Raw genomic sequence first — 15,386 nt, 5'->3', positions numbered from 1 at the left:
GCTATAGACTTAAAAACAAGCAAACAAACAGGTCTATTAACCCACACTAATAACGAGCAGCTTGTATCTTATCAGCATATCATTTGTAGAGTGTAGCTACGGGTATGAAAAGCAAGGGTGGCCTATCCATGCTTGAGCCAAAAAATGAGGTAAAGTGCACCCTATTATCAAGAAACCCCCTCAAAAGGAGATAAATCGCAGGGACAGTTAAGACCCTGTGGTTCAGTTGACTCTACCAGTCAGAGATCTTGAGCCTAAAACTTAGTTTCCAGAATTTCTTTTTAAAAAGGAAGCTGATACTGCCTTAAAGACCTTATCCATAAAACCTACCTCAAAGTCTGGCAACAAAAACCAAATATACATGCAAACACACTTAGTTCTGTGCCTGGCATATAGTGAGCCTTTAGTTGTTAGCTCCCCTGACTTCCTTCCCCCACAACAAACGACAGGCTCAAATCAGGTCTCTGACTCCATTTTCAGTGATCTTTTCACAACACCACAGCCAAGTAAGCATAGTATTAAAATACAGATTCAAGGCCAGGTACAGTCGCTCAAGCCTGTAAACCCAGCATTCTGAGAGGCCGAGGTTGGAGGATTATTTGAGCTCAGGAGTTCAAGACCAGCCTAGGCAACATAGTGAGACTCCCATCTCAAATCAATAAATAAGCAAGCAAGCAAGTCAGGCGTAGTGGCACACACCGGTGGTCCCAACTACTCAGGAAGCTGAGGTGGGAGGATTTCTTGAGTCTGTGAGGTGGAGACTGCAGTGAGCTGTCTTCACACCACTGCACTCCAGGCTAGGTGACAGAGCGAGACTGTCTCAAAAAAAGTAAAATAATAAAATACAGCTCTAAATATTCATATATTGGCAGAAGCCTTTATTTAAACTACTTCTACTGAATGGACACAGTGTAAATACACATGGTTTTTAAATTTTTCAAAGATCTGTTTAGTTTCATAGGTGAAATCCCACTAGTATGAACTTTATCCAGAATACAAAAGCAGCTTTTCCTGTTCAAAACAGATTATACCTTTACTCATTAAAACAAGAGTCCACCTGTATACAGTGAAACCAAAACAACAACGGCTCTTTAATACAAAAGCCAAACCAGAACATGGCAGGAGCCCATCAAAGCTTTAGTAGAACGTAGTGACATCTCACAGATTCACATTTACATAGATTTAACTAAAATTAAGGGCAATTACAGTGTTCACAATCTATTTTATGAATCAAACCAAACTCAGAAACACCCTAAACATCATGCCTTACCATCTCACTTAATCCCACTAGAGTAGATGCTATGTTGTTTTTGCCACCCAGGGTCAATTCACCCTTCTCTTGGGAACTTCACACCAACTCTTCTCTGAGAACTACCAAGTACACTGGAGGAAGCTGACTCAAGCTGCTTGTGACCTTAGCCTAACCAAGGTACATCTCCCTAGACATACTGACCAGTACAGGGTTAGATACATGGCCACAATCAGTGCAGTGAAAATCTCAAGTTTCCTGCAATGCTAGGACAAGAATGCTCTCTCTCTTCTCCCCTTAGATCTAAACCTGGGAAAATGTTTGCCCAAGGACTTGTTGGAAGCCATCTTGCAACCATGAGAAGAGCCTACAAAGAACAGAGTCAACAACAACAAAAAACAAAAGTCAAAGCCAAGAAAGAACTGTAGTCTCATCACCTAAGCCCTAAGTCAGGCAGGCCTTCCTAAACCAATTTCAGAACTATTCAGTTATATGAGGCAAGAAATTCCCCCCACCTTTTTCTTTTCTTAATACAGAGGGTATCTGATACATATTTATTACTGAGACCATATATACAGTTGTTCCTCCATATCCATGGAGGATTAATTCCAGGATCCGCAACAGATACCAAAATCCACAAAGGCTCAAGTCCCTGATATAAAACAGTACACTATTACATAACCTATACACATTCTCCCATATACTTTAAACCAGCAGTCTCCAATTTTTTTGGCACCAGGGACTGGTTTTGTGGAAGACAGTTTTTCCACAAAGTGGGGAGAGGGTAGATAGTTTCAGGATGAAACCGTTCCACCTCAGATCATCAGGCATTAGTCAGATTCTCATAAGGATGGCTGGGCGTGGTGGCTCATGCCTGTAATCCCAGCACTTTGGGAGGCCAAGGTGGGCAGATCACTTGAGGTCAGGAGTTCGAGACCAGTCTGGCCAACACGGTGAAACGCTGTCTCTACTAAAAATACAAAAATTAGCTGGGTGTGGAGGCAGGCACCTGTAATCCCAGCTACTTGGGAGGCTGAGGCAGGAAAATCACTTGAACCCAGGAGGCGGACGTTGAGGTGAGCCAGGATCATGCCACTGCACTCCAGTCTAGGCAACAGAGTGAGATGAGACTCCGTCTCCAAAAAAAAAAAAAAGATTATCTTAAGGAGTGCGCAATCTAGATTCCTCACATGTACAGCTCACAATAGGGTTCAAGTGCCTATGAGAATCTAATGCTGCCAACAATCTGACAGGAGGCGGAGCTCACCTCCAGCTGTACAGCCCAGTTCCTAACAGGCCACAGACGGGTACCAGTCCACAGCCTGGGGATTGGGGATCCCTGCTTTAAAACTGTCTCTAGATTACTAAATACCTAATACAATGTAAATACTATGTAAATAGTTGTTAAACTATTATGTTTAGGGAATAATGGCAAGAAAAGAGTATGTACATGTTCAGTACAGACACTTTTGTTTCTTTTCAAATATTTTTACCCACAGTTGGCTGAATCTTAAAATGCAGAATCTCATTTACAGAGGGCCAACTGTACAGGAACGTCTGAATTAATGGAAGATGGGCTCTCATAGCCTACTTTATTATCACCAACAGCATCATCAGAAAAAGTAGAGCTTCCTCCATCCTCTCAGGTTTACAGAGGCCCTAGGACATGGCCAAGACACACCTTCCTACCTACCTCTCAGGTGGCCAGATCACACAAGTCCAAGGAATCAGCACTGTTCTCTACCAGATATGCCCCTACTCCACTTGTGAGAGGTCTTTACCTAAATCAGACATCCCCGTTCCTCCTTACCCAGTTGCCAATAACTGAATAATTTGAAAAAAGTCCCATAGGTATTGTCAGAGCCCTTAATGCTTTTTAAAAATTCTACCTAAAGCATTTGCTAAATCAAGGGAATAATCACCTATTTGGTCTGGCCAAATAAATGTTCCTGTTTCTATTTGTCTAAAGAAAAAAATAAACTACATATACTATTTATCCTGCTCAACTAAATTAATAGCGGCAACTTTGACTCTTAATTGAATACCAGGCTAAGTAAGGTCAAATCCAAACCCAACGAGATGTAAGTAATATGATTACAATATTCTCAATGTCCCTCCCTTTTAAAAATGTTTACTTCACAGCAAGACTGCCAAAAAAATGCCAATTTTGATAACTCTCCAGTCTTCAATAGTGCCTATTTGTATAAATGCTTTGAAGGCAGCTGTTAGTCTCATTTGGCAATTTCATTTATTTTTAAAGTTACAATCCATTGTTTCAATATACTGAAATTTAAATTAATGGTAAATGAGATTTTGTAGGTAAGGATAAGAAAAATATAAAGAGAACTCAGACATATAGATGTTAAACTATTGGTAAGTGACAAAAACTAATCACTTAGAAGCAGATCCTATGCCTGAGGGGGAATACAGAAAACCTGTCCCTGTGAAAAGGAAGACCATGAAAGAGGAATTCAGGAGAAGCAGGTACACAGTGCCATGCACCGGGCACGAGAATCAGGATTCAAAACAGAAAAGATCAGAGATGGCAAGGAGAGTTCATCGCGTACAACCACTTTGAGGGTTGTGTCCGTAAGGATTCTTGGCCTTAGGCCAGACCATGTCCTAGCTCAGCAAAAAGAGTGCTGTCATGATTAATAATGCTTGTTACAGACATGGGGCAAAGAATTGGGGTAGCAGCACTCTCCATTTCAAATCCAATTCAAATAATAAACTAAACTAACAAGAGAACATTTAGTCCTATTAATTCTAAGTCCTATACACAGTATTAAACAAAAAGCAAGAGTTTTACTTCTCCCACTTAGCAGTTGTGACCAAGTTACTGAACAGCTTTGTGCCTCACTCTCCTCATGAAAAAAGGCTAATTCAAGAGTACCTACCTCAGAGTCACTATGAGAAGTAAATGTATTTACGGTACATAGACGGTGCCTGGCAGATGGTAAGCACTGTATCAGCATTAAAAAAGTAGTGGCTATCAGCCGGGCGCTGTGGTTCACGCCTGTAATCCCAGCACTTTGGGAGGCTGAGGCGGGTGGATCATGAGGTCAGGAGTTCAAGACCAGCCTGCCCAATATGGTAAAACCCCATCTCTACTAAAAATACAAAAATTAGCCAGGCATGGTGGTGCGTGCCTGTAGTCCCAGCTACTCAGGAGGCTGAGGCAGGAGAATCGCTTGAACCTAGGAGGCGGAGGTTGCAGTGAGCTGAGATCGCGCCACTGCACTCCAGCCTAGGTGACAGAGCGAGACTCCGTCTCAAAAAAAAAAAGAAAAAAAAAGAAAGAAAGAAAAAAAGTAGTGGCTATCAGCTACATAAATGGTCGATGAATGATATCAGGAATTATAACATTTATATTAAAAATTTAACTCAATATAAAGACTTTTAAAATGATAAACTGTATGCAAATAAAAACAAAACAGGATGTCAGGGGATCTCAGGATAGAATGCAAACTATACAGGAAGTCTAACAGTATTATAATTTTAGGAGATAGTCTCATGGAAGGAGCAGGAGGTCGGGGGAAGCTAACCTACAGAACTTTGGACAATCTACACAGTACTCTAGCTGGTAAATTTGTTTCTCATAAGGGTACAGTCTGTAATTCTGAAAGTACTCTACATGTACACTAGGGTTAAACAAATAAGTAAATAAAGTGTAGATAATGTGAGCCAAGTTTCTCAATGTCACAGAAAGAAGTTACAAATAAGCTAAGGGTGGTAATGAATTAGTCAGATATATCAACATGAACTCACGTTTATTTCAAAATATATGCAGACAGATAAAGAAACCCAGGTATGTATGCACATGTAGGTTAGCTGAAATACATGCATTTCCAGGGTCTGTCCAACAGAGGGCCTGGAAGCAGTGATACCCCAGGAGCAATAAGCATACCCAGCACCCAAGACTTTTGTTTCTAAATACCACCCTCCAATAAATACAAGGAAGCAGGGTCTGGAGAAACAGCTGATTCTAGGGTTGCGACAGGGAAACTACAAGGCAAGCCAGTAGAAGGGAAATGCTCAAAAGATGAAAGGACAGGGATAGGTCCAAGACAGGAAGCAAACAGAAGAAACTCCAGTGGCCAAAGCTGGAATAATTTGAGCAGCAGAATAAGTCATAACAGTATTAAAACAGAACAAAATAATTATTCATAAGTCTATGATATAAATAAGTGATTAAATAAACAAATGGAGGAGAAGGAACAACTCTTCCTGACAAGAATTTCAACTGACACGAGTGTATGTCCCCATTCTGGGAGGTAGAATTCAATTTCCTTCCCCCTGAGCGTGTGCTAGATTCAGTGATTCACTTCCAAAGAAGAGTCTGGAAAGGGAAATGTTTCTGTGAAAAAATCCATAGCCATTAACATGAGCAATGATAAGTACTGCTGTTATTACGTACTCCCTGATGTGATGAAATGTGATGGGGATTTCACCTCTGTGGTATCCTTCCCCCAAACCTCAACCCATAACCTCAGTCTAATCATAAGAAAACATCCGATAAGCCGAAATCAAAGGACATTCTTACAAAACATCTGACCAATACACTTTAAAACGATTAAGAGGTCATGAAAAATAAGGAAAGGCTGAGAACAACCACAGATCAGAAAAACTTAGAAGACATGATAACTAAATGAACTATGGTATCTTGGATTGGATCCTGAAACCAACCAACCAACCAAAGAAGGACATTAGTGGAATAACTGGAAAAATCCAAATAAAGTCTTGAGTTTAGTTAATGACAACATACTGATACTGATTTCTTAGTTTTAACAAATATACCACAGCTATATAAATCCAAAATTATTCCAAAATAGGCCAGGCGCAGTGGCTCACGCTTGTAATCCTAGCACTTTGGGAGTCTTGCAGCAGGTGGATCACGGAAGTCAGGAGTTCAAGAGCAGCCTGGCCAATATGGTGAAATCCAGTCTCTACTAAAAATACAAAAATTAGCTGGGTGTGATGGCGGGCACCTGTTATCCCAGCTACTTGAGAGGGTCAGGCAGGAGAACTGCTTGAACCCAGGAGGCGGAGGCTGCAGTGAGCCGAGATCACACCTCTGAACTCCAGCCTGGGCGACAGAGCGAGACTCTGTCTCAAATAAATAAATAAATATTCCAAAATAAAGTTATTTTTTGAAGTGAATTAGGTTACACAACAACCCAATGTAAAGGCATTCATTTTTTTAAATGACATTCACTTTTAGAAGTGATAACAGAAACAAATTTTAAAATCTAAAAATTTTACATAAAATGTTAAATATGAAAAACAAAAAATATGAACAGATGATTAGAATTATTTAAAAACATTAGTTAAAAAAAAAAAAGGTAGTGGCCGGGCACAGTGGCTCACGCCTATAATCCCAGCACTTTGGGAGGCCAAGGCCGAGGGATCATGAGGTCAGGAGATGGAGACCATCCTTGCTAATGTGGTGAAACCCCGCCTGTACTAAAAATACAAAAAATTAGCTGGGCATGGCGGCAGGCACCTGTAGTCCCAGCTACTTGGGAGGCTGAGGCAGGAGAATGGTGTGAACCCGGGAGGCAGAGCTTGCAGCGAGCTGAGATTGTGCCACTGCACTCCAGCCTGGGCGACAGAGCAAGACTCCGTCTCAAAAAAAAAAAAAAAAAAAAGTTAATAAAAAGTACAAGTTCTCTTAATTACTGCCTTTTTTTTTTTTTTTTTTTTTAAAGGCAGGGCTTACTCTGTTGCCCAGACTGGAGTTCAGTGGCCCAACCACAGCTCACTACAGCCTGGAACATCTGGGTCCAAATGACAATCCCAGCTTGGCCTCCCATACTTTTATAAATCTTAACTTCAAATGAATTTGAGGAAAAAACTCCCAAATATAATTCTACTTTTTCAATTTTTTTGAAAGGGACGAGGTCTCACTCTGTCTTCCAGGCTAGAGTGCAGTGATGCAATTTCAACTCACTGAAGCCTCAAATTCCTGGGCTCAGGCAATCTTTCTGCCTCAGCCTCTTGAGTAGCTGGGGACTACAGGTACACTCCACCACTCCCAGCTAATTTTTTTCAATTTACTTTTTGTAGAGAAAGTGTCTCACTACAGTGCCCAGGCTGGCAATTCCACTGTTTTAAAACAGAAAACGTTACGTGAACAATTTAAAAGAAAAAAAAAAAGAAGATCTCCAGAGCAGCCTGTATGACACATCTATTGGAAGAGATAACGCACTTTTAGGCTTCTACAGAATCTGAATCAAGGGAAGTAACTGTGCCACTGACTGAACTTGTACTGATCAAACAACAAATCAAAAGGATTCTATATAATTCAGGGCCAGTTTAGCTGTGTTTAAAACGAAGAGAAAAACTGTGGTCTTTACCCACAGTGGAAGCACACAACTCAGAAAAGAGCATTTGAGTTTGCAGTTGAATAAAGAAAAGGAGAAGGGTTAATATGCATTCATTAAGTCAACAAATATTTATTGAGCATCTAATACAAGCCAGGGACTACAATAGAAACTGAAGACTTAGCAATTAACATAACAGAAAAAAATATCTGTGACTTTATACAGCTTAAAATCTAGTCGGATAGAAACAGTCAAAAACAAAGTGCCAGGTGCAGTAGCTCACGACTGTGATCCCAGCACTTTGGGAAGCTGAGGCAAGTGGATGACCTGAGGCCAGGAGTTCAAGACCAGGCTGACCAACATGGTGAAACCCCGTCTCTACTAAAAATACAAAAATTAGACAGGAGCGGTGGTGCACACCTGTAGCCCCGGCTACTCAGGAGGCTGAGGCATGAGAAACACTTGAGCCCAGGAGGCAGGGGTTTCAGTGAGCCAAGAATGTGCTACTATACCAGCCTGGGCAACAGAGTAAGACTCTGTCTCAAAAAAACAACAACAACAAAGTAAAATGTTTACATGTAAAATGATGTTGAGTGCTATGGGAGAAAAAACAATACAGGTAAGCGAGTTAAGGCAAGGGTGGCACACAAAGGAATGTGAGCTGAAGCACTCAGAGTCCCTGCTGTGTGGCAAAGCCCATGGGACACAGAGATCCCACCAACCAAAGGCAGTTCACCAACAGCAAACCCAGGAGCAAACTAGGTAAGAACATGTTTTCTAGTAAAGATTCCAGAAATAATTAAATATCCACTTATGCAGATTTCAGTTCATCCACAACACCTCAGTGATCAACACAGCTTTAGAGAATTTTGACCAGGCATGAGAACTGGCATTCAAGAGCTGCTTGCTGGCCCCGTTCTGGTTAACTAGTAGGTCTCATTATCCTGAACAAAGACTAAAAGTTAACACCATTTTATAAAACATACTTATGCAAATAGCCATTCTCTGTTACTATTATCAAGCCAAATTTTAAAAACTGATTTATTATAAAGCTGATCCTGAGGCTATGTCATTCTATAAGCTCTAACATTGACTATTTGGTTCTAACAAAATCTCCTCCTTAAATATGTGTAGCTAATTTGATGGTCTATATTTAATTTGTAAATTTGCTTTGGTTGTATCATAAAGGAACTTATATGAAATCATATTCATAAAATGAAAGTCAAATTAACCCTGGGATTTCAAACAACACTCAAGTTTGAAAAACACCACATGAGAAATAAAAATGGAGTACTGAAGTAATTCAAGAATAAAATGATAAGGGCCCTGACTGGGTTGACAGCAGCAGGCATAGAAAAAAGACTTAATTTTAGAATTAAAAATTAAGTCTAAAATTAAAAAACCAGATGCAATCATATCAGAAGGAAGGACAGGTCAAAAGATAATTGAACCCTAAATGAGCCACTGCTACAACAGAGAATACAGAACTTCATTGAGGTTAATTATTCACATAGTAATTAGCTAGCATAGAAAAACAAAAACAGTAGTTCAAAGGAAGAACACCATTAACACCATTCTTCAGCATTTTGGTCTCATGACCTGTTTAGTTTACATGTGTCATAGCTATTAACACTTAACATAACAGAAATGAAAAACCAAGAGATTTTTTACAATTTACTTTTATTTATTTTTTTATTTTATTTTATTTTATTTATTTATTTATTTTCTGAGACAAGGTCTCACTTGGGCTCTGGCTGAAGTGCAGTGGCACAATCACGGCTCACAGCAGCCTCACCTTCCTGGGCTTAGGTGATCCTCCCACCTTAACTTCCCAGGTAGCTAGGACCACAGGTGCACACTACCATGTCTGGCTATTTTTTTCTATTTTCAGCAGAGACAGGGTTTTGCCATGTTGCCCAGGCTGGACTTGAATTCCTGGGCTCAAACTATCAGCCAGCCTTGGCCTCCCAAAGTGCTGGGATTACAGGTGTAAGCCACCACACCTGGCCCATTTTTTACTTTTATTAAAAACTGTAATAGCAAGCCCTCAGTATCCATGGGGGTCTGGGGGGCATTGGTTCCAGGAACTTCATGGATACCAAAATCCACAGATGATCATCTCTTATATAAAATGGCATAGTATTTGCATATAACCTATGCACATTCTCCCTTATACTTTAAATCATCTGGCTCTAGATTACTTATGATCATCTAATACAATGTAAATGTTACATAAATCGTTGTTATACTGTATTATTTGTATTTTTGGTTTTTTTTGCTTTTTTTTTTTTGGAGACAGAGTCTCACTCTGTCACCCAAGTTGGAGTACAGTGGAGCAATCTCAGTTCACTGCAACCTCCTCCGGGTTCAAGCGATTCTCCTGTCTCAGCCTCCTGAGTAGCTGGGATTACAGGCGCACGCCACCACGCCCAGCTAATTTTTGTATTTTTAGTAGAGATAGGGTTTCACCATGTTGGCCAGGCTGGTCTCGAACTCCTGACTTCAGGGGATCCACCCACACTGTCCTCCCAAAGTGCTGGGATTACAGGCGTGAGCCACAGCGCCTGGCCTGTTTTACTATTTTATTGGCTATTTCCCACAAGTATTTTTGATCTGCAGTTGTTGAATGCACAGAAGCCGAACATATGGAGGGTCAACTGTACCTATTAATATAAATAACACATTTTTAAAAAGAAACTATTTTCCTTAAAAAAAAAAAAAAAAAATTAGTGAGTAAGGGCAAGCGTGGTTGCTCATGCCTGTAATCCTAGCACTTTGGGGGGCTGGAGGCAGGAGGATCACTTGAGCTCAGGAGTTTCAGACCAGCCTGAGCAACACAGTCTTCTTTTATTTAAAAAAAAAAAAAAATTAATTAATTAGTAAGCGGTGTTTTACATTTTTGCCAATTTCTTTAATATCTGTCTAATAGGAGACAGATTATCCTAACCGTTTCTGCATTCAATCTGTTCCAACATGTTGTTCTGGTTCAAGTATATGAAGAAAATCCAAACTTAAACATACTTAGCTTAGAAAAAGGAGAGTTTGAATAGCCTTCTGAGGTCATTGTAGATCTCGTGCTTTGATACTACACCAAAACAGTTCTATTAAAAAGTGGCTAGTTCAGTTCACAATTCAATCTCACGGGTGCTTTTCCTCAAAATAACCATCATACTTCAGTTAGCAGTGGTAATTTCTTACAAGATTAGATGCAACATGGAATCCGAAATTGTATCAGTGAACCTTTCCTACTCTACCACATTAACATTCATTAGTCTATTCACTTTAAATGAATCTTTAAACCCATGCACGATGTTATAAATCATCATTCCTCATCTAAAAAGTACTGGTCCACTGAGTTATGCAGATTTTCCAGAAGTTGGCATATTTCAAAAAATCATGTTTGTTAAACCCATTAATCTCATCAGAAAGTCTTTAAGTACTGGGAAGCTGTCATACTCACAGTAACAGACAAAAGTTTTCCAAAAATTTTAATTTTTGCTTGAAAGCCCAAATGTTCTCTCTGCCAACAAATATGGTCAGTTGTTTTCCGTGAAGTGACAGTCTCACTTCATTGATTTAAAAAAATGTCTGCCAAATACCTAAGGCTGAATAATCATGGTTTGTCAGACCCTCTTTTAAGTAAAAATGAAATTTCCATGAAAAAAGTGGCTAGTGGAGCTCACAACTTAATCACGTAAGTGCTTTTGCTCAAAACCCAACATACCTCAACATGCAGCAGAAGCACTTCACACACATTCCCATCTTGTTGCACAGAATGTTACAAGTGCATGCGTGCAAGGATCAAGATTCAACGAAACTGGCCGGGCACGGTGGCTCACGCCTGTAATCCCAGCACTTTGGGAGGCCGAGGCGGGCGGATCATGAGGTCAGGAGATCGAGACCATCCTGGCAAACACGGTGAAACCCCGTCTCTACTAAAAATGCAAAAAAAAATTAGCCGGGCATGGTGGCGGGCGCCTGTAGTCCCAGCTTCTCAGGAGGCTGAGGCAGGAGAATGGTGTGAACCCGGGAGGCGGCGGAGCTTGCAGTGAGCGGAGATCATGCCACTGCACTCCAGCCTGGGCATCAGAGCGAGACTCTTATCTCAAAAAAAAAAAAAAAAAAAAGCTTTAATGAAATTAATCATTTTTAGTACTTCATCAAAGACATTCTTAAGCAAAACTGGCTTTTTTAACTGCAAGTTCTAAGGTGCCAACAGTTTTTACTCATTGCTTTTGCACCATGGGTACAAATGTCCAACACAGGTTTTTTTTTTTTAAGCAAGTAACAACTCAGTATTATTATGAAAATAGTTTCCGGGAGGTTGAGACACGAGAATCACTTGAACCTGGGAGGCAGAGGTTGCAGTGGGCCAAGATGTCGCCACTGCAGTCCAGCCTGGGTGACAGAGCGAGACCCTGTCTCAAAAAGAAAAAAAAGAAAAGAAAAAATAGTTTTGATGCCATAGATCCCGGGCCACACTTTGAGAACAGCTCCCTTAAATATATCCAGACATCATATGAATCAGAAGTCATAATACCCTGCCTTTTCTTGCCTCAGAGAGAACCTAAGAACAGTCAATACATTCAAATTATGTATTTCTAAAATTTATAATGAAACCTAGAAATCACCACTCTTGCAACTAGAAAAAGGCAAACAAGAGTATATGTGAAAAATATTTAATGAAGGGTACTTTATTATACCTGTCAAACTACAGAATCTAAATTAAAATCTGTCATATGTCAGTGCCAAATTAAGAGACTAATACCTACTAAAAGTTGTTTAAATTGCTTCTCTTTTCACTTATCTTCTCCTTCACCACTGTAAGACATCATCAGTAGTTACAGTCACCCTTCTGACCCTCCTGCAACCTTAAGACAACCCCATCCTACCAACCAACTCCCTAAATACTCACACCTCACCCTATCACCATAAAAGATAAAATAAAAATATTGATCCAGGGACCTTTTTGCTTCCTTAAACGACTCTATTGTTTAAAAAAAAAAAAAAAAAAAAAGAGAGAGAATGACAAAAACATACAAGCTCATTACTGTGAGGGTCCCAAATATTCCACTCAACTGTCCTGCAAAGTGCTAGAAGAAACTTCTGTTGAAGGACTTGGGGAAAGGCAGGAACAAAGAGGTACTATCAAGCAGTCAATAATAATTTACTGAGCATTCCGAAAGTGTGAAATCCTGTGAGAGATCTATCGAGATGTGGAAAATACAACAGGTTTCAGTGCCTTCACTACAGTGGATTACATGTACGTGCAACTACAGATGAGAAAGCATAATGAACAGCATTTGCGTTCAAAAAGTCTCATGATAGGGGAAGATAACAGAAAAAAGTAAAGAACATATTTGTAGTCCTGGTTTCTGTAGTGCTAAAAAGTTAAGAGGCAAAGGAAAGTTATACTAATTTAGCCATCTTAGCTGAATGATAGAAAATATTAACTTGACTGTTGGAGCAAAAGCGAGTAGATTCTGCAGTAATATGTTTTCCACAACAATAAGATCACTTTCCTCCTTCCAGCAAGAGAGTAAACTAATGATTTCAAACTGAAGTCCACAGACCAGTATTCTGGTGTTTATCTGAAAGCACTGCTTAGAAAAGAAACGGCCATATAAATTTCAACCAACTGAAGAACTGAACTATTTTAGGTGTTTTAAAGAATTTGCTTGAACAACAGATAAAACAGACTCACTAACTGAACTGACATCTGAAGGTTAAAGTTTTCAGCTAGGGGCCATGGCTCACACCTGTAATCCCAGTACTTCGGGAGGCTAAGGCAGGCAGATTGCCTGAGTCCAGGAGTTTGAGACCAGCCTGGGCAATATAGTGAAACCCTGTCTCTACTAAAAATACAAAACAATTAGCCAGGCGTGATGGCATACACCTATAGTCCCAGATACTCTGGAGGCTGAGGTGGGAGAATCAATCACCTGAGCCCAGGAGGCTGAGGCTGCAGTGAGCCAAGATCGTGCCACTATACTCCAGCCTGGGCAATCACAGTGAGACTGTCTCAAAAAAAAACAAAAGAAAGTTTAAGTTTTTCTTGAAAACTATACTAAATCGATTTTATAAATTAAATCTTCTCATTTCATTGAGTATGTACTCAGTTTACTGAAACACTGTTGGATTCAGAAAACGGAAAAAAGTATGTACCAGAGGCCAGGGCGAAGTGGCTCACGCCTATAATCCTAGCACTTTGGGAGGCCAAGGCGGGCAAATCACTTGAGGTCAGGAATTGGAGACCAGCCTGGCCAACATGGTGAAACCCTGTCTCTACTAAAAATACAAAAATTAGCCGGGCGTGGTGGCAGGGGCCTGTAATCCCAGCTATTTGGGAGTCTGAGGCAGGAGAATCACTTGAACCTGGGAGGCGGAGGATGCAGTAAGCCGAGATCACGCCACTGCTCTCCAGCCTGGGTGACAGAGACTTGTCTCCAAAAAAAAAAGTACCAGAAACTAAAGCTATGATATGAAATTCATTATATTTCAAAGATGAGACATGAGATACCTGTTATTTCAACACTCCACTGAATACAAGCAAACAAAATGAAAGGGTAAGTCAATCTGATACCAGGTGTTCTTTTTGCTAAGAAGTCTATTTTAAATCTTACACCATGCATAAACCAACATTTAATTTACTTACACAAATGTAACATACATTGAGCAAAAATTTCAGAGAAAGCTCAATTTAGGTAAATACAAGGGTTCGACCCACCATTCCAGACGGTAAGCGTATGCCTAAGTGAGCAAGAGAGAGGCGACATGAATCTGCTGTTCCCATAACCTGCTGGCCAAGTCTCTCAGACTGAGGGTATTTAGCCACTCAGGAGTGATTCTGATAGGGCTGCCCCTAAGTACAAACCAACAACTCTGTGCTCAACAGAAGAGCAACGATCTGTTCTCATTCTAGAGGAAAAACGGACTGGTCTTGAACCCAAAAAGAACGTACTGGTTTGTGGTAAGGCATCTTCCCACGAACTCTGCACGGGTAACTTTGCCTACATGCTATTTTGCCTTGTACATTAACTTTACATCCTAATCTCCAAATAACATGCAATTTCTTCTATATTCTGAAGACAGAATCATAAAATGGACTAGGTGGTTCAAACTACTAATCCCAAAGCATTTACAAAACCTCTCATAATTTCCAGGCAACCTAAACCAAGTAACCATTATCTAGTAATTTCAGTTTTTTAGTTCTGAAGATGCCACAGCCAGTTCTTCCAAGGAAGTACCAATGTCTGCAAAGTGCCATTTCTTTATTCTATGGCTACCAACCGAACCCCTCACTGAAGCAGACTCTTCAGAAACTCCTCTGGCTCATGTTGGCCCCAAAGTTCATGATTTAGCTAAGAACAGTAGTAGTTTAGGGAAAGATAGAAGTAAACGAGGTAGGGCAGTTATGAGCAGTAAGTCTTTCCATGATTTTCCTATACTTAAAATTTATCACAAATATAAACACAACGCTGGGGTACTACAAAATTTCAAACGCTTCAAGTACTATTTACTTAAAAACCGATGAGATTTGTCAGTATTTGTGCTATGGTCTGAAGGTGTCCCTCAAAAACTCAGGTGTTGTCAATGTAACAGTATTAAGAGGTAGGGCCTTTCAGAGGTGATTAGACCATGAATGTTCCTTCCTTGTGAATGCCCTTATACCAGAGTCTGACTGAAGGAGTTGTTTCCAGCTTGCCCTTCCATCTTCTGCTATATGAGGACACAGTAAGAAGGCCTTCATGAGATGCAGGCACCTTGATCTTAAACTTCCCAGCCCCCAAAACTGCGAGAAATATATATATATA

General features: G+C 40.2%; 1 protein-coding gene across 1 annotated transcript in view; it reads right to left on the bottom strand.

Annotated features, from left to right (window-relative positions):
- EZH2 (enhancer of zeste 2 polycomb repressive complex 2 subunit) overlaps positions 1–15,386 on the bottom strand; it is a 75,690-nt gene that overhangs the window by 43,302 nt on the left and 17,002 nt on the right. The gene's annotated exons all lie outside the window — the stretch shown is intronic.

This window comes from Mandrillus leucophaeus, unplaced genomic scaffold, assembly GCF_000951045.1.
Source record: "Mandrillus leucophaeus isolate KB7577 unplaced genomic scaffold, Mleu.le_1.0 Scaffold357, whole genome shotgun sequence".
Lineage (NCBI taxonomy): Eukaryota > Metazoa > Chordata > Mammalia > Primates > Cercopithecidae > Mandrillus > Mandrillus leucophaeus.
The sequence above is the reverse complement of the archived record's forward strand: the minus strand, read 5'-3'. Positions and strand labels throughout refer to the sequence as shown.